General features: G+C 38.8%; 1 protein-coding gene across 6 annotated transcripts in view; it reads right to left on the bottom strand.

Moving 5' to 3' along the window:
* LIMCH1 (LIM and calponin homology domains 1) overlaps positions 1–23,069 on the bottom strand; it is a 371,911-nt gene that overhangs the window by 187,773 nt on the left and 161,069 nt on the right. The gene's annotated exons all lie outside the window — the stretch shown is intronic.

Raw genomic sequence — 23,069 nt, 5'->3', positions numbered from 1 at the left:
CAGTATTTGAAAAAGTCAGGGGATTCTTTCATTTCAGCGGGGTGGGGAGTGTGTGTGGAAAGAATGGCTGGCAAACATTGTCTAGATCGTTAGTTTTGTTGATATTTAGGAAAATGATACAAAATGTCAAAAAATTAATTTTACAAGATATGGTTGAGAGAAGAGAATCGCCAAATAACATTTAAATAGTGTTTACAATAGCCCTGGGAAGTAGTTGCCTTTATAACTCCTACTTTACAGGTGAGGAAACTGAGGCAAATGGAGGTTAAGTGACTTGCCCAAGGTTACACAGTGCATAAGTATGTGAGGCCATATTTGAACTCAGGTCTTCCTGACTCCAGGCCCAGCACCCTATCCACTGTATCAGTCATATAAGTTTGTGAGGTATTGTAAGGGAGAGGAATCAGGAGGTAAGCAAACTTTGTTTATCATAGGCAGCTAGATACTGCAATGGATAGAGCACTGAACCTGTAGTCAGAGAGACCTGAGTTCAAATCCAAACACAGATACTTAACACATGTGACCCTGGGCAAGTCAATTAATTACTATCGACCTCAGTTTCCTCAATTATAAAATGGGAATACTAACAGATCGTACATCCCAAAGTTGTTATGAGGATAAACTATGATAATATTTGCAAGCTGCTTATTAGAGTATTTAATACATATTGGGCACTTATCGCTGGTTCAGTTTCCAGCTTCCCCTTCCCTGATACAATTACGACATACATCAGCATTAAATCCATGCCTCCTTTCCATCTCCCAAAACATCTTCTTCTACACTCCCTCTTCCTTCCTGTGACAGGGATTGATTTTCCCCCAAAAGATGACAAAGTGGTCTCCTAACTGGTCCTTGCTTCCTTGATGTGGCTTCATGGTCTTCCTAGAATATAAAAAGTCTCACTAAGGAGAGGTCAATTTCTGAAGACAACACAAGTCACCATGTTCTGCCCCAACTAAATGCCTTTCCAAATGGAAACGGTGTAGGGATTATGGGTGGTCTGTCCAGAAAAGCTAAATACTAGAATATCCTTATTGAATATTCTTGCTGTATGAGGACAAAGTAAGGCTCCTTTGGTTAACTGTTCAATGACTTTAAAAGGCTGACCTATTTCATCCCCACAACAAAGCTGAACAAGGCTAACAGGTTACCTCCAACATGGAGAACTATGTAATGAGTTGGATTAATAAATAGGAGACTGGGAGAAAAAAAACTGAGAAAGTACTAAAATGAAAGGGTGGAATTATTAGATCAGTCCAAAGGTTCAAAGGACCTTGAGGCTAGTAGAAGCTGCCAGAGTCTGGGCTCCACAGCAGGGTCTTCAAGAACGTTAACAGCAGCAGAATCAGGAATTAAGGAAGGTCTTTCATACAGAGGATAATACAGGCTTTTATAGTGAACAGAAATTATTCATTGGATCATCTTAGGCAAGTCATTTCACTCTGGGTCCTAATATCTCCCATGTGTCCTGTAAAATGGAGACAATGAGATTTGCATTACTTAACCTCAAAGGATTGTTATGGGGAAGGGGAAAGGAATGCTTTTTAAACTTCAAAATACACAAACATGAACTCCTACTGAACGCTGTGGACTATCAACTAGGAATGCTATGTGGGGAACAATCCCTAGGTGTTTCTGGAATTAAAAATTGAAAACGACAAATTGCAAGTGAAGGAGATGGGAAGGAGAGCAGGGGAGAGCAGGCCTCAGGAGTCAATGGTTAGCTGCTGAAAGACAAATACAAGGAGAGTAGGAAATGAGCAAGAAGAATGACAAATCTCACTTTCTAGAGACAGGTCTGTTTTGATTGGCATTATGGTAATATGTTGAAATAGAGTACAAGAGAATGGTCTATTCAGAAAGGCCAGATTGGGATAAAGGAAAATTTGGTGCAAGCATTTATTGCCATCCCACATGCAGGAAGTAGGAGGAGACCAGTGGCTAGAAAAATTTCTGGATTAAGTTTCAAGGGGAACCTTATGACCAGAGTTTATTACAATCCTCCAAACCAAGAGGAAAAACCTGGTTTGGCCTTCTTTCAGAAGCTTAGCAAAGATGCCAAGACTCAGAATTCATTGGTGATGGGGATTTTAAGTAACCTGGTATCTGTTAGAAAAACAGTATACAAATGCATTAACGATATGTCTTGAATTTAACCTGCCATTTGATTTTGTCTTCAGCGATAGATGGGTATTCCATAGGAATGATGTTGTCCCAAGTAAAGTAATATGGTAACACCAAGGAGATTATCATTCAAGTGCCCACATGGGATTAGAAGGATCATAGATTTAGAGCTAGAAGAGACCCTAGAAGGCATCTAATCCAGTCTCTAGTTTTAAAGTTAAGGAAATAGAAGGCCAGAGAGGTCAAGGGATTTGTTTTCCAGTTCACACAAGCTACTGCATTGCAGAACTGATACCTCCACTTTCAGCATGCTTTGAGCCAGGGACCATCTTGGAATGAGCCCTTGCCTTGGATGCTTTTCTTAGCAAACTGGCCTCCTTGGAACATCTGTCTACCTGCTGAACTTCTATTACTTCCCTTTTAGGCCTCAATGTCCTGAGAATCAGTTTCTCCCTCAAAATAATCTGGGGTACCCCCCTGCCTTTGGCGTGGAGCATGAGTCTTCCTATATGGAAATGTGGTACACCCTGGATCCAGCATCTAATTTTTGTCTCTCCAGTTACCACATATTCCAAACCACAAGTGGGTTTTCTCTGGGACACATTTAAAGCTAAAAGACTATTCATAGAAATAACAAAAGTAAAATTCTGTTAATCAAGAGGGCTTCTAAAAGACTCCCACCCAGAACTCATCCCAGATAGAGAAGACATAATATAAAAACAGCACAAGATTTGGAGTGAAGATTTGTGTTTAAATTCTACAAATGATTTTACCCTCTCTGACTTTGATGTAAAGGCAACCACACTGGCATACCCAGGATGTCTGCTAGCACAGGTTCTTACATTTGCTTTACTAGGAAAGATAGCTGTTTAAGAGATCAACAATCTTTTTAAATTACTTTTACGAGTTCAGGGGAAAAGTCAGCACCCTGAACTTCAGAGAAAATACAAGCAGAGAAATAAAGACTGACAGACAGGGCTCTGACTGTTTGAATTAAAGCAATATTGCTACATATTTTACATATATCTCTGGATTGAGAGCCTTTACATCTGAGCATTTGGGGGGAGGGGTGTTCATCATAAGATCCTTCTCATAAGTGAAGCCCCAAAGCAAAATACCAACTCAGAGTGTATATATACACTTCTCAGAGTCAGAAGGCAACACAACCTTCAGGACTCAGTGACTAATTAGAAATTAGCAAAAAGTGTGAAAGCCTTCCTACAAGCAAGCCTCATTTAATGGCCTCCATGTGAGGTCTATTAATGGGAAGATCTTAAATCCCATTAACATTACACTTGGACAAGGTCTCAGTTTCCTCTTCTGTAAATGTAAAGGATTTGGACAATTTGGTTTCAAATGTCCTTTCCAGTTGTAAATACTATGGTAATGCGGATGGTTTAAAAACTTCTCACTAAACCACTAAATAACCACCACTTTCTTACACATACACACACACGCATGCATGCAGGCAGTAGAGAGTACTATACTTTTCAGCATTAGGGGACACATTATTACATAGTAATTCAAGGTACAGAAACACACCAAAAATGAATACCAATTTGCATATCTCTGTCCCTCCCCTCCAGTACTCTCTCCACTCCACATCCAGGTACCTCTGTTCATCAACACCATTTAATCTGTATCTCAGGGAAGTAGCCAAGTGCATTATTATATAAAGCTTTACTCATCTGATCCTCATGACATCCCTGTGAGGTAGGTTCTCTTATTATATATATTTTATAGATAAGGAAAATGAGGCCAAAAGACTAAAAACCTTGATTTGCTAAGAAGTATCTGGGAGAAATTCAAACTCTAGCCTTCAGGGCTCTTGACAAAGTTACCTAGTTGCTTCATAAATTTCTTCCATCAGCTTTTCCCAATGCTTCCTTGGGTTTTGGTCATATGTGTTGACAGAGTTGTTGGAAAACATCTGCCAAAGGTATGTCAGGGAACATTATGGCATCCTAATGATGTCTGTTTTTACGGTTCTATCACTTAAGCTACAGAATGGCGAAGTAAGAAGCAGCTTGCTAAAAAAAAGGTGTGAGAGAAAGAACGCTGGACATGAAGTAAGGAGAAACCTGGGTTTCAATTACATTTTGAATCTATTAGTTGGGTTCAAATAACTACAGGTAAATCACTTCAGCTCTCTGAGAGTAAGTTTTCCCATGTGAAAAATGGTAAAAACAAAGGGTTACTCAGAAGGATATTCGTGAGGATCAAATGAGATTATGGAGAGAAAGTGCTTTGCAAACCAGTGTTATTAGCTAATATGAACAGCTTCATTTCTTTTTCTGATCACTTCCACTGCAATTACAAGGCACTGCCACTAAGAGGTGAGTTACTATGGTGGTCAGTCCAAAAACTGAACTTTCACTAAGGTTCAAGTTCATAACTGTTTTCTTAAAGCTACATAGATTTATAACCACAAATCTGCAAAATCTGAAAAGATTAAGAATGTATGTCATCTTTAACTTAAATGAAACAACTTGAAGTTTTATTCATAGCAGACCTATTAAAATGAAGAAAATTTATGACTTCCCTTTACCCCCCTCCCATATTTCTATAGTAGTGATGTTACACACAACTCACCCTGTCTTGGCTTGGTGACAGTTGTCCCTCCAGTAGTTTATTTTAAATTACACAGCTTGATACCTTCTCTATCAAAAGAGTCTTTTCTATAACTGCTTCCCTGCTAGTCTAGAGATACATTTTTCTTGCTTCTGAGTTAGATAACTGATTCCAGGAACAAGGTTTTCCCCTTTTTTTACTCCATCCAAGAATCCTGCCTCCTTCTGGTTTTCTTCTACCTGAAAGCCTCTGCTCAAGAAGCATGCTAGCTAGCATCCTGCCGAAGAGCATCCCTGGTGCTTTGTGTCTTCCAAACACAGAAGCCCCCAAAAAAGTCACTCTAAGTCCTTCTGTCTGCTCTGTACTGCAGACTTAATATGGTTATAAGTGACAGGGGGTTGACCAACTACTTTCTAGCAGTTCTCTGGTTTCCCCCTAGCAACCTTGGATAGTACCTTCTTGAGCAAATTCTACAAAAAGTTTAAAGTGATAACATCCCTTACAAATATAATGGCAAATTGAAAAGCCAACTGAAGAGAAAAAACTGGATTTCTGTCACGTCAGTTCACCATAGGAAATCAGAGAACCCACCAAACTGGCAGCTGGCAGAAGCTACTTTCTAGAAGCGTGTTAATTGTCTTCAATGTCTGAGGACAATAGGGTGGAAGGATTACCTTAGTTCTGTTTGGCCCCAGAGGGCAGAGGGGCAATGGGTAGAAGTCATAGGAAATCACTTGTAGGTGTGAGGTCAGGAGGGACTGACTACCTGACTGGCCAAAAGCAGGATGGGGTGCACTTTGAGGTAATGATCTCCCCTTCACTGGAAGGCTTGAAATAATGGCTAAATGATGACTAGTCTACAATGCTGTTGGAAAGGAAATCAGGTTAGATTAGAGCTCCTCTGATATCCCTTCAGACCTTACAGTGCTATGACGCTCCCTTCTGAAAAGAATATCTAAATTTTAAATTTCACTAGAATGTCATTAAAGTACCCTAAAAAAAACTCCTTGGGGGCAGTCTTTACAATGCCTAATATTTGGGGCAGCTAGGTGGTGCAGTGGATACAGCACCAGTGCAGGAGTCAGGAGGACCTGAGTTCAAATCTCATCTCAGACACTTGACACTCACTAGCTGTGTGACCTTGGACAAGTCACTTAACCCCAATTGCCTCATCTTGGGTCATCTCCAGTCATCCTAATGAATCCTAATGGTCACTGGATTCAGATGGTTCTGGAGCAGAAATGAGGCTGGTGACTTGCACAGCCCTCCCTCACTCAAAACAAAGTCAAGTGCAAGTCATGTCACCATTTCTCTGATGGCATGGTCTTCTTCAGCAACGAAGGATGAACACACACGCACAATGTCTAATACAGTGCTGGGCATACTGAAAGTACCCAATAACGACCTGTTGACTGAGTGAAGCAACTTACTCAAGATATACACTAGAAGAATAAGGAGTAATCATCACCACTCTTGAGGCCTGACTCCAAGTGTTTGTGAACTCACTTAAAATCATGTGATTCATACTAGCCTGAATCAACTGCTCTAGGTTATGAGATGTGTGCTGTTGCTGCTGTCACATTCCAAAGTGACTTGATTAGTTGACCAAAGTTGGTCTCAGTTATATTCTTCTGAGGTAGCTGTACATAGTTAGGTCCTATTCTAAGGTCCCTCTTTTCAGCTCCTCTTAATTTATCCTAGAAGCCCTCCCTCACTCAAAACAAAGTCAAGTGAAAGTCACGTCATCATTTCTCCGATGGCATGGTCTTCTTCAGCAACAAAGGACAAACACACAATTTATCCTAGAACCTGGGGCCCACAGGCAGATTTTAGGGAATCTGTGAACTTGTATAAGAAAAAACCATTACATCTTTATTTCAATATAATGTGTTTTCTCTGTAATTCTGAGTATTTTCTTCTATATATTTAAAAACAGTATTTTAAGAAGGGATCCAAAGGCTCCCAAGGAGGTCCATGACACAACATATAACTTGTGTTTTATTCAAAATAGGAGGCCTCCTATTTTGGCCTTTATTTCCTAGAGCTAAAAGTGCAAGGTGGGAAGGCAAGTGGAACAGTGGATAGAGTGCCGGGCCTGAATTCAAGAAGAGTCATCCTCATGAGTTCAGATCTGACCTCAGACACTATATGACCTATGTGACCCTGGGCAAGTCACTTAACCCTGTTTGCCTCAGTTTCTCATCTGTAAAATGAGGTGGAGAAAGAAATGGCAAATCACTCTAGGATCTTTGCCAAGAAAACCCCAAACGGGGTGCTGAAGAGTTGGATACAACTGAAATGCCTCAACAACAACATTTCTATTTCTGTCAGGTTACAAATGTCTTCTAATTTATAGACAAAAATGCAGACAAACATGCCTAATATCTTCATGATTGAGACAGCTGTATTACTTTATCATGTAAACATTTCCCTAATGCCATATACAGTTTACTATACACAATAATATTTACCATTGAATCCAGTGTCCAACATGACAGATACCTGCTTATCATACAGTTTGAAAGCTTAAGAACTTTTGTTATTATTGTTGCAAATACTAGGAATCATAGGAGAACTCCAACAACATTTTTATGGTCAAGTATGAAGGTGTTAACCTGTACTTTTATTAAAGAATATATCTGTCCTTTCCACAGAAATTGATGCACAAGCACATTTCAATCAATAAGTATTCATTGAATGAAGGAAAAAAATATTAGGCAAAAATATGAGTACTGTTAAGTACTGGAAATACAAATATAAAAGTGAGACTGAACATGCCCTTAAGAAGCTTATATTCTAATGGGTGATGAGGACACCTATGGGGGATTGATGGTCAGGGAAAAGACAGGGTACAGGAAGTCACAAGCACTTTTCCAGAATAGTGATTATAGGCCACATTTAGAGAAACAGGTTGGAAGGGGATAAACGGGGAGGGAAGAGAAGGTAAGGATGCATGGTCCCATAGAGGACATAACCCAGTAGTTTAGCTTTGGTCCTAGAGAAGATATAATGCAAAGAAAGAACAGTCTTAACCCTCAAGGGATTTGCTTGGAATCAAAGGATCAGAAAATCTTAAGGGTTGCAAAGGATGGTAGAAGTTATCTAGTTCACAACACACACAAAAGTACTTATAGCACTTATAAATAGTACAAATAGTACTTACAGTACTTATAGATCTTTTTGTGGTGGCCAAGAATTGAAAATTGAGGGGATACCCATCAATGGCAGAATGGCTGAACAAGCTGTGGTATAGGAATGTAATAGAATACTATTGTTCCATAAGAAATGATGAGTAGGTGAACTTCAGAAAAACCTGGAAAGACTTACATGAACTGATGCTGGGTGGAGTGAGCAGAACCAGGAGAACATTATGCACTGTAATGGCAATATTGTGCTATGATAAGCTTTGATGAATTTAGCTCTTCCCAGCAACGCAATGATCCAAGGTAATTCCAAAGGACTCATGATGGAAAATGCTATTCACATCCAGACAAAGAACGATGGAGTCTGAAAGCAGACTGGAGCATACTATTTTCCCTCTCTCTCTCTCTCATTTCTTCTTTCTCATGGTTTTTATCTGTGGTTCTAATTCTCTTTTACAACATTACTGATGTGGAAACATCTATGATTGTACATGTGTGCCCTATATCCAATAGCGCATCATCTTGGGGGGGAGGGTGCAGAAGAACTCAGTCTGATAGAAGTGAATGTTGAAAACTAAAAACAAATAAATTAATTTTTTTAAAAAGCAGTTGTCTAGTCCAATGCCAACATGAAATAAGAATGCTCCCTGGCACAGCTGAAATGCCACTACCTTAAACATGGCAAAGACAATTGTAACTGTTAAGAAATTGTTCCTGATACATGATGACATTTGGTTCTGACTTTACTCAAAATGGTAAGACCAGAGATAGACCAAATACCCAATGGTGCTTACTTCTGTTTCCATTTTGGTCCAAACATCCACTGAGTTTTCAGCCACTGGCTATCCATATGCGGTCTCATAGTAACCAGTCTGCAAATGGAGCAATTCATGGGTTGTCCAACATCCTAGCTGTGTGTCCCACCCAGGATCACTGCCTCTAAGACGTCTGACACCCAGGACCTTTTGTGGCAGAGCTCTTCATTCACCATTCAGGCATGAACACAGGGAGATTCTGCATACCATTCTTCTTATTGCACACTGAAAGACCACTGCTAAATCTTTACTGTGGACCAAGCTTCTGGTACACAGACCTCTGATAGCACCATAGTGTGAAATATTTCTGCTCTGATCCATATGAAGTATGTGTGTGTGTATGTGTGTGTGTGTGTGTGCGTGCGTGTGTGTGTGTGTGTGTGTGTGTATAAGTAAAGGAAGTCTTTCTCTACACTAAACTCAACTGACTTTTTGCAACTTCTACCCATTTCTCCTAGTTCTGAGAACACTCAAAAGAAGTCTAATTTTTTTTTCTAGATACCAGGGAACTGTTCAAGCTTGGTATATTAGTTGTATGGAGTAGAGTACAAGTGGATTAAAAAACGGTATTATTCTATGACTAACATGAGTTCCAAGGCTCTATGAACTTAACAAGGCTGGTCCTGAATCAACTGGCCATATTCAAAAGTTTTCCAAAATGATCGGATCTGCCAGAGCTTAGTAAAAGCTGACGTATGACCTTTGAGAAGCCACAGCCATACCCGCATACCAATGAAACACCAACTGATTCTATCCAAATACAGGGGAAGAACATTAATAAAGATCCAAAATGAAATGATTTCAGAGGGGCAAAAGACAAAGCGAGGATCTATCTATTACAGTGATGGCATCTAGCTAAACATGGAAAAAAATAGTTCCCATTTTTGACTATAAGGTCTCAAAAAATGTTTTCTGTTGCTACGAAATATAGACAAAGCTTAATTTAATTCCTTTCTACAATCCAATCTTCCATTCAGCAGAAAAACATTTTTTTATTTCTCTGTAATAGTTTTTACTCTGCAAAAGCTATTATTAAAAAAGCTCTGACGGTATTTTGCTTATTTCTTCCAGTGATACGTCACCTCAATTCTGATCTACTAAAAGACTTTCTGGAAGGCTTACATGTCTACTACACACAAGGAATTGAGGGAATATATGTTTTCTCTTCTGCTCTCTTAGCTCACAGGGTAACTACCATGCTACCAAGTACAATTAAATGCATATTATTGTGATCTACATACAATTACTACATCCCTGGGCTGGGCTAATCATGGAATTCTTTTCAGAAGTATAGAGACATATTTATACATAAAGCAAATTACTAATTATCTAGAGCCCTAGGAGAGATAAAGTATGACTAAGCACAATATATTAATAATTCTAAACATTTATTTTGGACATTCATTTCAATATCCTTGTCCCACTCCCCACTCCCAAGCTACCAAGAAACAAAAAAATGGGAGATTTATCTTTTTTTCTGCTTTTGAAAAATTACTAGAAGTGGATCTTAAGTTGTCAAAATATAGTGCACAGATATGTGAAATCTTCAACTATGGAAGAAAAAAATTTCTAGGACCTTATGTTCCATGGCCAAACAATACTTTTTGGCACATGCACTTAAAGGATGAATAATAGACATGTTAATCTTTGGTTTATCACCAACAGAAAAGGAACTCACAACAAGAAGACACAGACAATGCCACACACAGCATGGCCTTTGGATGTTCCACCATTTAGCCTTAGTTGACTTGGGTAGATGAATTTAAAGCGGTGTGCTGCAAACAGAATTGAGACTAGACTTGTGATTTCACTGATATAGAGAACTCCTAAATAAGACAGCTCCATCTTTGATAGATGGCCAGTGTCACCACCTTCTCTGGAATTTATAGTCTCAGAGAGTACCTTAGAAAACTGAGAAATTAAGTGACTTCCTTGGGGGTATTACTGGTAAGACTTGAACCCAGGGCTCCATGGCTCTGAGACCAGTTCTCACTTCATTACACCACAGCAACCTCTGCATTTGAAATATAACCCTCACAGGTTAGGCCTTAGGCAAGTATTTGTATGTGATATTTATGACTGAAGAGTTTTCAAAAGTTTTTAAAAAAAAACATTTTTTATTTTTCTTGATTACATGTAAAAATAATTTTTAAAATAACTTGAGATCCAAATTCCATTCCTCCCTTTCTTCCTCCCTCATTCCTCAAGAAGGCGAGCACTTTGACAGAGATAATACATGTGCAGTCATGTAAAACTTATTTTCATATTAGCCTTGTTGCAAATGAGAACACAGACCAAAAAAAGAAAAAAAACAACCCCTACCTCCAAAAAACCCCAAAAGGAGGGGAAAAAAACCCAAAAAAACTAAAGTAAAAAAGTATGTTTCAATCTACATTCATACTCCATCAGCTCCTTCTGTGAAGTGGAGAGCATTTTTCATCATAAGTCCTTCATAACTGTCTTGGATCATCGTATTGGTGAGAATAGCTAAGTCATTCACAATTGATCCTCATACAATACTGCTGTTACTGTGTACAATGATCTCCTGTCTCCTCACACTTCACTTTGCATCAGTTCATATAAGCCTTCAGAAATTTTTCTGAAACCATCCTGCTCATAATTTCTTAGAGTACATTAATATTACATCACAATCATATACCACAACTTGTTCAGTCATTCCCCAACTGATTGGGCATCCCTTCCATTTCCAATTCTTTCCCACCGCAGAAAGAGCAGCTATAAATATTTTTGTACATATAGGACCTTTTTCTTTTTCTTTGATTTTGGGATACTGACCTAATAGTAGTAATTGCTGGGTCAAAGGACATGCACAGTGGAATTCTGTGGAATAAAATTTTTAAAAGACTGACTTATTAGATTTTTTGAAAGTATTCACTTTTGTGAAGGCAGGGAGGGCTACTGAAATTCTAATTAGCCAGTGGGATTTTCATAGGGGCACCCTTTCTATACTGTCAGTTCTCTGAAGGCAGAGACAATATCCCTACTCATCTTTATTTCATCAGAACCTAACAAGTACTCAGTCAATGTTTGAGGAGGATGCCCTCCTTCATCTCTGTATTCTGAATGCCCCATTTTCCTTCAAGATTCATTTTATGCACCCTCTTTTGCAGAATACCTTTTCGGGTCTCTCCCTCACTCTTCACCCCAACAGTGTCTTCTCCTCTAAAATTATCACATACCCACCTTGCAAGAATCTTGTATATACCTATGTAAGAATTGATCCTTTTATATTTTATTTGACAAAGAATACAAAAAAATCCAACAACAACAAAAATCCAACAAGCTGCCTGAGACAGCTCTGAGGGCCTGAGAGAAAACCAGTTCTCTCAGGTGACTTGTTTTAAGTTATCTCAAAGGCAAAAGAACTAACTAGGTATAATGTTAGCTGGGTAAAGTATATTGTTGTCAATTAGTTCACCTATAAATCTGTTTTCGGAAATTTATAAGGTATGACTGAGAAATTAGAAATTTAACAACAATTGTGGGATTTGAGGAAATTTGTGCATTGTCCAGTTGAGTCGGTTCCCAGAACAGCCAGGACTGCATTGGGGGAAGCCCAGCAAGGGAATACACAGCACTCTGTTCCTACAATACCAATGTCTGCCTGGTTTAGAAGCCTTGGAGCTGAAGAGAAGACTGTCTGTGCCCCGGATTTTATACTGCCTACTACTTAGTTAGGAAACCAAAGGTGTGCATGGCAGTAATTTATACTATTTCTGACTAGACTGCCACTCAGGAGCTCCTGATTTCCAGTCTTCTCTACTGCATGAATGCAGTCAGGAAGTCACATTGCCCCTCCCTGCCCACAGCTGTGCCTGGGATTTCTCATCATCCTCCCTTGAAAATGCAGATCCAACAAGTCTGGATGCCTTGCAAGTCTGCTTAGCTGACTCCTCTCTCCCTTCAAGGTCCAACTCAGTTCTTAGAGTTGCAGTAAAACCTTCTCCAACCATACCAGTCCACAGTTATATCTCCCTCTTCTGAAATCTGATAATACCTATTGCATGTACCTCTGGATTGGCCTTTGTGCTCTACTGTCTTATATCCTTAACTATTGTTTTACCTATGTAATTCTTAATTCTCCTTACCCTAGCTCATTTTTATATAACCCTTCAGGTCACTGTTATTCTTCTCTTCCAACCCCAACACCGATTCATTCTAGCATCCTACTATTCCTTTCCCCAATACCCTCAGCAGTTGAGTTGTCTCCATTACCTTCCTTCATCCAAGAAAAAAATTCCAGGATAAACTGGGTTTTCTTTTGAAATACCAATTAATCTTACTCCAGGTTTCTTCGTGGCCAGACTTATCTGATGTTTATCTCATCTTTCTCCACAGATTTAAGGAAAGAAACAAAGAGAAAGTACCAAGGAAAAAAAAGGAAAGGAGAATGGATGATGATAGCCATGGAAGTTTGTTGCTTATAATAGCATAGAAAATTTCAAAAAGAATGACTTACGTGTTTCAAAGACATGAGATAATGGAAGTAGCTCTAAAACTTAACTTGTTCTTCAGTGAGATGAGAACAAAGTCCCTGATCAAAATCAAAAGAAGCAGCCTGTTCAGTCCCTGATGAATGGAGGTGATATAAGTTAAAGATGTGGAGTCCTTAGGGAAAAGTCAGGTTCTAATAAATGTGAGGAGGTAGTGTTGAGGTTTCATGATATGTTGGGGTTAAAACAGTCTCAAAGAATTCAGTCAGACCACCTTGAATCCAAGTTTAGGCATTTATTGAGATTGATGCCTCTCAAGAAGTGGGCTAAGTTCCAGGAGGAACCAGCAACCTCAGAGAGAGCAAGATGGATTTTATAGGGTAAAGATACAATTAAATAACAGAAATTAGAATAGAATAGAATACAGGAATACGATTAATATTAAGAAGGCAGGAGGAGTTGTTTAAGGGATTAGGTAATGGAGGAGGAGTCTTATCTATGGTATGGTGGTTAAATATTCTGGCCATGCTGTCCTCTAACTGGCTAGCTATTGTGGTCCTGTCTGGTCAAGATACATAGTTAGGTATTGTAGTCCTGTCTTGGGCTAGGTGGATGATGTAATTGTGATAGACTACAAGAACACACATATTTCATGGGAATAGGTCTGGGAGGTCATAGCTGAGTAGAGGCAGTGGCTGGGTTCCCACACCTGCTATTTCTGTGAGAACTATGAGCTTCAGGGACACACCTGTTGTTCCAGTGAGCAGTGAAGCATATATAAAGAAGTTAGGACATTGGGTGGGGGGAGGGGTCTAGGTAGGTACGGTGGGCCTGTAACGAAGTTAGACTAGCTCTGTTAGGACTCCATCAGCAGTATGAAATTGGGAGGAAAGTATGGTAGCTAAGAAGGGCAAAGTGGAAGGAGACAGAGGGAAATAAAGGGATATGTGGAAGAAGATAGGGACCACAGGAATAGAAAATGGAGAGAGATGAGGTAGCAGTAGAACAAGGTGTGTGCCTAGAGCTAGAACGGACCTTGGAAACCATCCAGTCATCTAGTCCAACCATCTAAATTTAAAGGTTAGCATTTAAATAATGCTTTAAGGTTTAGGAAGCTCTTCACGTGTTTATTCTTACTGGCTCAAGGTCATGAAGCTATTTAAGTAGAAAATTCAAGATCTGAACCCATAATCGCAGATTCCATTTCTTCCTACCATGTAAACAACTAGGTAATCTCTAAAGTCCCCTCCAGTTTTAACATTTTTTTCTATTCGAAGCATTCCTGAAGTTTTATACAAATATCAGTCCCAAGACCCTAAAACTCTTTGCCTAAAGCCTACAACGTGCAGGTTACTGTTTCCAAAGCCCCTATCCTGCTCCCTCAACAACCTCCCAAGCCTCCTCTCAGAGTCCGGATTTCTATTGTTCAAAGACTCTATGAGTCCTCAATCCAGCTGCTGAGGAGGAAGAGGGAAAGAAAGGAGAGACATGTTCCTTGATGTCTAAATTGGAACCCTAAATGAATTTTCCCACAGAAGCATTGGGTATCCAAAGCCATGAAGCTCTAGTGTACCATTAGATATAATATTTCATTCCACTTCTACTCCTCACACAAACTGTACAGTGCCCTGACCATTGGGCAAATCACAGGGTGAACTTCACTTAAGAGGAACTAGTCAGTGGGAACTAATTTTCAACATCTTAAACAGAATCATCAAGTCTTTCTAAATACTTGGCACTTTCTTTTACTTTTTTGACTAATGGTCCCTTCAACTTCTCTCCCACCATCCCATTTTTCTAATCTCATCATTCAGTTCTAACACTCCAGGCATAAAACCCAACCTGCTTAATCACAGCAAGGTTACTTACTTTCTCCTCAGCTCCTAATCTCCCCAAACTCAACTACATCTTTCTACTTTTATTCATTTCATTTCTCATATTAACTAAAATCTGCCTTTCCCTTAGGGAACCTTGAATCTCTAGTTATCCTTACTAGTACTGGCTGATTCTAATTCTAATTCCAGGACAACTCCCCAATGCTGCTTTCAGATTGTGTCACTTGGAAACTTCTCCTTTGACTTCATGCTATATAAACTGTAAATATGATCTACAGAAACTTTCTGATCACTCCCCCCACCTACTCCTGCCCCCAGTTTACCTCATGACTTCAGCAATTGTTGAGGAAGCTCTCCCCAACACTTCCTCTTGTCATTATCCTCAGAGATGTTGATATATTTGTTGCTAACTCAAATGATAGCCTATTCTCAGTTCTTGAACTCAAATCTCAACTTTTATAGCATCCACCATCCAATACGATGGCTATAACTTATATATTTACCGCCACTAGGAACTACTCCACATCCAAGATAATCAATGCCTCTCTGACCATAATCTAGTGTCTATAATTCCTTCCTTACCTGCCTCAATACAAACCAAGACATCTAGTCACTGTATTCTTCTCTGTTCTTCCAGTTTATCAACTCTGCTCTAGATATGCTTTCCCCCTTACTAATTTTCTTAACTGTAAAATGAGAGAGTTGGACTTAGAAGGTTGCCAAACTCTCTTCTGATGTTGATATTATGCAATTCTGGGGGAAATAGCAGAAGCAAAGCTGACAGGGCTTGGTTACAGCCATTTCGAAAGTTTTCTCTCTTCCATCCTTATCCCTGATCTTTCATTGTTTTTCATTCTAATGACCCTAAATCATGGAAAATTCATACAGCCTTCCATCTCCTCTGATCTTGCTATACAGAAGCTAAATCCTGTTGAAGCAAAAGAGGAAATTATACTACTTAAACTACATGGTCTCAAAGATGGAAAATTTCCCCACCAATTGAAGCTATCCAAAAGTGCAACAGCTACCTATGTGGGACTTCTCAAGAGAGGTCTTCAAACTAGGGCTGAGTGATCTTCTGCCATTTAATCTGTACCTGAACAAGAATGTCTCAAATGAGAAGTAATACATTACTTACTTTCCCAGGTAGCCTTCCCCTCCCCTCTCCTTGTCTAATTCTTAATCTAACCTCTAACTTTTACTTGTACTACTTCCCTCTAAGACTAAAAAAAAGAAAGTCTAGTCTCTCTTTCCACATAGCAGCCTTTCACACATGAAAGGAAGTGTCATGTCTCCTGGAAGTTTCTGGACTAAACATTCTCAGTATCCTCAACTGAACTCAAGGACTTTCATCAAGCCTCGGTGTTGCTATGAAGAAAGTCTATAGTCAGGCAGATCTGAGTTCAGATCCAGCCTCAGGCACTTCCTAAGCTATAAGATGTCATTTAATTTGTTTTGCCTCAGTTTCCTCATCTGTAAAAAGGGGATAACAAAAGCACCTACCTCCCAGGGTTGTTGTGAGGATCAAATGAGATATCATTTCTAAAATGTTTAACACAGTATCTGGCACATGGTAAGTGTAATATAAATGTTCACTGTTATTATTCATCATCCTCCTGGCTGCTCTCCTTAGGATTGTTCAGAAGCTTACAGAATTGAGCATAATCCTCTAAATGAAATGTGACATAGGCAGAATTATCACGTTCTGAGACATTATGTCTTTCTTACTACAATCAAAGCACATTAGAGAGTTTGTTTTGGTTTGTTCTAGTTTGGTTTTTTTGTTGTCAAACCACACTACTGATTCATAGTGGGCCAGCACTAAAACTCCAGAACCTCCTCCTATCATCAGCTAATAATCTGGTGGCAACTTCTCTTACAAGAAGTTGATTTTTTTAATCCAACTGTAGAACATGATTTAAGTCACCGAACATCTTTGAAGCACCTATTATAGACACACTGTGCAAAATTTAGTGAATAGGGTCTGGATTTTGAGCCAAGAAAACTGGGGTTCACATCTCACTTCAGATGCTTACTAGCTATGTGATTCTAGGGGCTTCAGGATATTCATCTGTAAAATGAAGGGACTAGGCTATATAGTCTCTAAGATCCTTGTTAACTCTAAATCTAGGTTCCTATGACTTTATATTTATCCCTATTAAATTTTATCTTATTAGATTTTTTTTCCCCAACCTTATAACCTGTCAAGATCTCTTTAGATCCTGATGTCATCTGCAAATTTGATTAGTATTCCATCTATACATTTGTCCAGATAATTAATAAAAACATTAAATAAGAGTGAGCCAGCCCATGGCTCCCTGGGACATAACAACAGTGGTTGGTATCATGCTAACATGATACCACTAATAACTACAATTTGGGTCCAGTCACTCAATCAGTTCTGAACCCATTCACCTCTCCATCTTGTTGACAAAAATCTTGGTTTGCTGAGACCCCCAAACTGGCACCAAATAGACAGCCTGCTTTGTAATGAGAGATTCCTTATTGAATTAAGCTGGTATTCAGAAAGCAGACATAGGATATTAGCTGGGAATACACAGACAGCTGTTCCAGCATGGGAGAACTTGCCATAGCTAGTACTTTTCTGGCATAGCTTTTGAGAACCCAGGTTCATATTCATGTCGGAATGAAGGACCAAAGGAACATAAGTCCTGGCAAAAATTGAGAATGAATAATTTAAGAGATAGTCAGTGAACATCTAGAAAAAGAATTAGTGCTTACCAAGATGATGGTTTCGTCAAGAGTAGGTCACACTAGACCAACCTTATTTATCTTCTTTGTTGACAAGTACGCTAGGTAGAAGTCTAGGTATCCTTTTCACCATAATCATTAACATCCCTTTAATAATACATTCCAAGGGTTTTTTGGGGCAGGAATCAAACACAAGCTCCCTGTCCTATACCAAGTACACATCATACTCCTTCTTGTTTTGAGAATTGTAACAATATTTGCCTTTTTCTAATGTAGATACCAGTGCATATACTTCATGGGCTTTCCATTTGTTATCCTTTGCTCTTACCACATGACTAAGCCAACTCCTTTTCTGGACGCACAAATTCTTTGAGACTAATACAAATCATTTTAGCAATATGTTAATTCTTACTTATACCCATCATGAAGCCTTCCATTGTTCTTTGGGTCATCATAAACCTTGCACAAAACAGATACATAAGAAATATTTGTTGAATAGAATAGAGAATGGTGTCAATTAGCCTTAAAACCTAAACACTACTACTACATCACATTTTTCTGCTGGGAGAAATACATTCTGAGTCTCAAACAATAGACATGCATCATATGAGCTTTTGGAAGACAACCGGAACTGACTCTGTATCTCTTTCTAACAACCTTCTCCTCCATTACCAGCTACCCCTGTAGCTCCTTGCAGAGTGTCTTGGATATAGTAGATGCTCAGTGAATGCGTGCTGATTAATAATGAAGTACACCAAAAATAAAAAACAGCTGCATCACCAAGACAACAGTAATGAAACAGCAAGGGATCGTAGGTCCATTAACATTTTTAAGAGAGTTAATTTTTTGAAAAATCCTATTCAATGATTCCATTCCACTATATGCCAAGACTATAGTTTGAGCTCAGAGAAACAGAACTTCATGCAAGGATCAGCTGACTCACCGTGAACTCATTCCCACTGGTTTTTGTTTTTTCACCAAGTTGCTGCCTGTTGCCATAGCAACACAGAATAATGGGAAGGGAGGAGGGAAGAAGATAAAAATTCACAGAGCTGTCCTCTAAGGTTGGGGGCATAGATAGAGGGGCGGGAAGAAGGCAATGAAGCCTTGGAATTTGCCAATATGTACAGTCACTTCCCAGATAGAAAAAAGAGAAGAAAAGCTCCCTGCTTTTTCTCCTTGGGAGGCACATAATTCTATTTGGTCTGGTACAGAGAAGAAATACAAAAAAGTAATTTTATTCAGAACCAATTTCATTCAGACCATTGGAGAATGTCACTGAAGGCCATAGGCACTAGGAGAGCAAAGGATCGGCATCACAAGAGAAGCGTTTTCATCTAAAGATGGGACCAAAAGCTTTAAGCAAAAAGCTGAAAAGGGCTGAAGTTCAATATTCTCTTGAATGCATTCGGGCAAGAGTAGAGAACTTCCCATATGGCATTGAGCTTTAATTATCTGGAAATGCACAACATCGTGTTAGGAATATATTTTTGGATATATTTTAAATACCTCAGGACTACAGGAACAACTAAATTATAGTGTGAGCCTCAAACAAAACAACCAATTACCAAAGTGCTAATGATATTATAGATATCTCGAATTCCTATCAATCTTCTTCAACGAATATTTGTTGAAAATTAATTGCTACACATTAGGCACTGTAAGGTAAGACATTCTCTGACCTCAAGGAATTTAATGTGTAGAGGGTTACATAATACAAAGCAAAACTTCTAAGTACCAGATTAATAATACAAAATACTACCAGAATTCAGAAGTATGCGGTGGATGATCACAGGAGGCTGCTTTGAGACAAACCCTAACGGTCACATAAGATTTAGGTAGGGGGAAGAGTCTTTCAGGCAAGGGGACCACATGAGCAAATTAGGAAAAGAAAGAAAACACAAGGTATGTTGGAGAAATAGACAATAGTGCAATCTGGCTACAGAACAGAGTATATATTAAGAGAACGAGTTGAGGGCAAAATTTAACACTTAATTGATCTGGCAGTGGTGTGTGTACTATCAATTAAATGGTCACTGGGGGACCATTTATGAGATGACTAAAAAAGGCAATATGTGTAGGCTGGATTGGCCTATTGAGAGGTTATTAGAATACTGTAGAAAGTAAATTGGAATTGAAATCAAAGCACCTAGTTTTGAATCTGAGATCTTTTACTAATTCTGCTACTTTTACTACTAAGACAAGTCACATGTAGGTTACAATTTTCCCATCTGTAAAATGAAGGAGTTAGAATAAATTATCACTAAAGTTCTGTCTGAGTCTAAATCATGCAATCCTTATAATAACAGTCCTGGTATGAGACATGTACATGTATGCATATGTACATGTATATTCATACACATCTACATACATATTTGTAAAAATTCAAAAGAACTTCCTAACATTCATGAAATAAATGGTTTCTGCGTGGTGGAAAGAATCTAGTAGATAGTCAGATGTTTGCTGACCTGAAAAAAAATTACATAATAAAAGTATCTCCATCACAAAATGATTTCAAGAAAGGCAAAGAACTTGAAGCCGGGGGAAATAGTTACACAGACTAACTCTTTCAAGCAGAGAGCACTGTCCTAAAATTCATTTTCTAAGGAAAAGATCCAACACAACTTGATCATTAATGATGCTCAAATAATAGAGTAAAGGAATAAAATAAAAGCGACTTTTAATCCTCCCCTAAATTAAATCTAAACCTGCAAGTACCTGCTACAGATAAGCACTGGATTATGCTAAATTTTCTTCTTCACATAAAAAAGAATTTTGTGGTTGTTGTTAAGTGAAATTTAAGAAGTAGTCAATTATTGTAACAATTGTGTAATAGATTTGTTTAGGAGATGGGATATAAGATCAATGATTCCAATTAGCATTTATTTAATCAGTATTAAATAAAAGAGAGATTAAGGGGTGGAAATCCCAAAGTGTTTGTGGGGCAGAGGTTTGCTAGATAAATTACATAATTTTGTAAGCTTAAAGGAAACCTATCAATTCCTTCCTGGAGTTGGATAGTTCACTTTAAGTACTGAGAACAGAAGATGGATGCTTTACCAGGGACATCATTATTACATAAAATATTTCATGTTTGAGCATTACTATGCATCTGGGTGAAGGTTCCTGAAGTACTGCTATTCATTTAGTTACACACACACACACACACACACACACACACACACACACACACACACACACACGATGAGGAGATCTTTATAATTCGTGCCCACAGAGCAGTATGAATGGGGTCACTATTCCCCACTGTGCTCTGTGTATCTCTAAGAAGTCTCTCTTTAGTAGAAGAGACTAAGGGGCCATTTAGGCTGTAATGCTGCCAAAATACTATAAAACTGGGGGCATTCTGCAGCTTAGAGGCTATGCAGATTCTTCTCCATAGTTCTCCATCTGTTTTTTTCTTTCCCAACAAGTCAGGTGGGGGTGGGGCATGGTGGGAGGGTAGAGGTGGAATTTTATATCTTCCTAAATTTGGGGCCTCATCCAAAATAGGCATACGACTCTAACTGCTGTGTTCCTTTGGACCACAGTACAGCTAAAACTCTTAAATAAAATAAAATGACTCCAGATGTCCTCACTTGAACCAAAACGTTAATGCTTAATGAGTCTTGGTGCCCCAAATACCTGGAGCCAGGCCAAGTGAATGATGCCAATGATGTTTTGGCATGAAGATGCATAAGTAACCTACATAACAGAGTCTACTGAATTCTCAAGCCAGGACTCAGTACCAGAATCTATAAAGGCAAAAGGGCCTGGGCTCTGCTTCTGAAGTCATGTTATATTCAGCAACCATTCTAGACAGAACTTTGGACACCAAGAATTTTAATAATTCAAATTCAAAAGATCCAATCAAGTGCCTGCAACTGTAATGGGCACAGGTAAAAGAGAAATAGACATTTAAAGGATCAAAACTTAGAAAGAGAGGGCAAGAAAAAGGGGTAGAGGAGTGGATCTTAAAAATCAACATAGCATTCTTTCAGCTGGGTGAGTAGAGAGGGAGCAGAGTTTAAGCCCATCTTTATTATTCTCAGCTTTGGGTATTATATCCCAGGTTAAATAAAAGTAACTTCTTGCCACCTTTTATTCATTGTACACTACATATGTTTTCTACTTGTTGCCCAAGCAATGAGCCCTAGAAGAATTCAGACCCACCCACTTTAAGCCTATCCAGAGCAAAATAAAACTAGAAAGTTAAAACTGCTTATCAACCTCTTGCCACTCATCTACCATCAAGATGACCAACATGTGGGGCACACTCTGTAACCAGATAAAATGGAAATTAGATTATGCACTGCCTTGAGTTAACTGGATCTTGGTACTACATTGTCATGACTATCCTTACTGGTAGCTTACTCGCACTGCCTTTACTTCCCCTAAATCTTGATTCTGATGTGATTATCAATGCCCTTCAATGGCTTCCTTCTTGAAAATTCAGTGTTTTTTTCTTAGGCCTCATTCTTTTTGACCTCTCTGCAAAATGGCATAACTGGATACTCACTTCTTTCAGGAGCTCTTTCCTCCCTCTATTTCTATGACATGGAAACCATATCCAAGATGGTAGTTTTCCTTTCTTCTTTGCTAGTTCTCCCTTCTATCCTGCTTTACATCCATCCTACTACTGTAGGTATTCACCAAAACTATGTCTTTGGTCTATATCTCAGTAAATATGTTTTCGTAGTTTAACCTTTATCATGATAGTACTCAAGACTTATCCCCAGATCCCACATCTCACTTCCACTTCCATCTCATATCTTCAGCTCCCCTTTCCTGACCCACCACCCATTACCTTCAAATTCAAAATGCCCACAAGTAAACTTCAATTTCATCAATAGGCTGTCACTTAAAACTTCTAACCACCTAGACTTTGAAACGCTCTGCCGAATCTTTATCTAATACATCGAGTCAGTTGCCCAAGTACTAATAATTTTTCCTACAAATTTCTTTCAGCTTGTGTCTTCAATTCCCACTGCTTCCATCCTAATTCAAATCTTCTTCAAACTGTAGTTTGATTATGGCAACAGTCTTCAAATCGACCTCCCAGCTTCAAGGTTTTCTCTCCATCCAAATCATCTCACTCATTGTCACCAAATTATTCTTCTCAAAACAATGAATTTATTATATTCCTTCTCTATCCAAAACTCCCAGGGGCTCCCCAATGCCTACAAAATAAAGTCTAAGTTCTTCTGACTGGTAGTCAAGTCTCTCCATAATCCATTTTCAAACTACCTATCTTCTTCCTCTTCCTCTTCATACTAGTGCTCAATTGAAAACTTCTACTGCAATCAGTCTTATCATTTTCTCATGCCAGACATCATATAGTCACTTCTAATCAGAAGTCTTCCTCCATATTTTCTTTCATGGACACATTGCTCTTGACATTCTTTCCCTTCCTGTGTA

Source organism: Notamacropus eugenii, chromosome 6, assembly GCF_028372415.1.
Source record: "Notamacropus eugenii isolate mMacEug1 chromosome 6, mMacEug1.pri_v2, whole genome shotgun sequence".
Taxonomy (NCBI): Eukaryota; Metazoa; Chordata; class Mammalia; order Diprotodontia; family Macropodidae; genus Notamacropus; species Notamacropus eugenii.
This window is presented reverse-complemented; position numbering and strand designations above follow the sequence as displayed.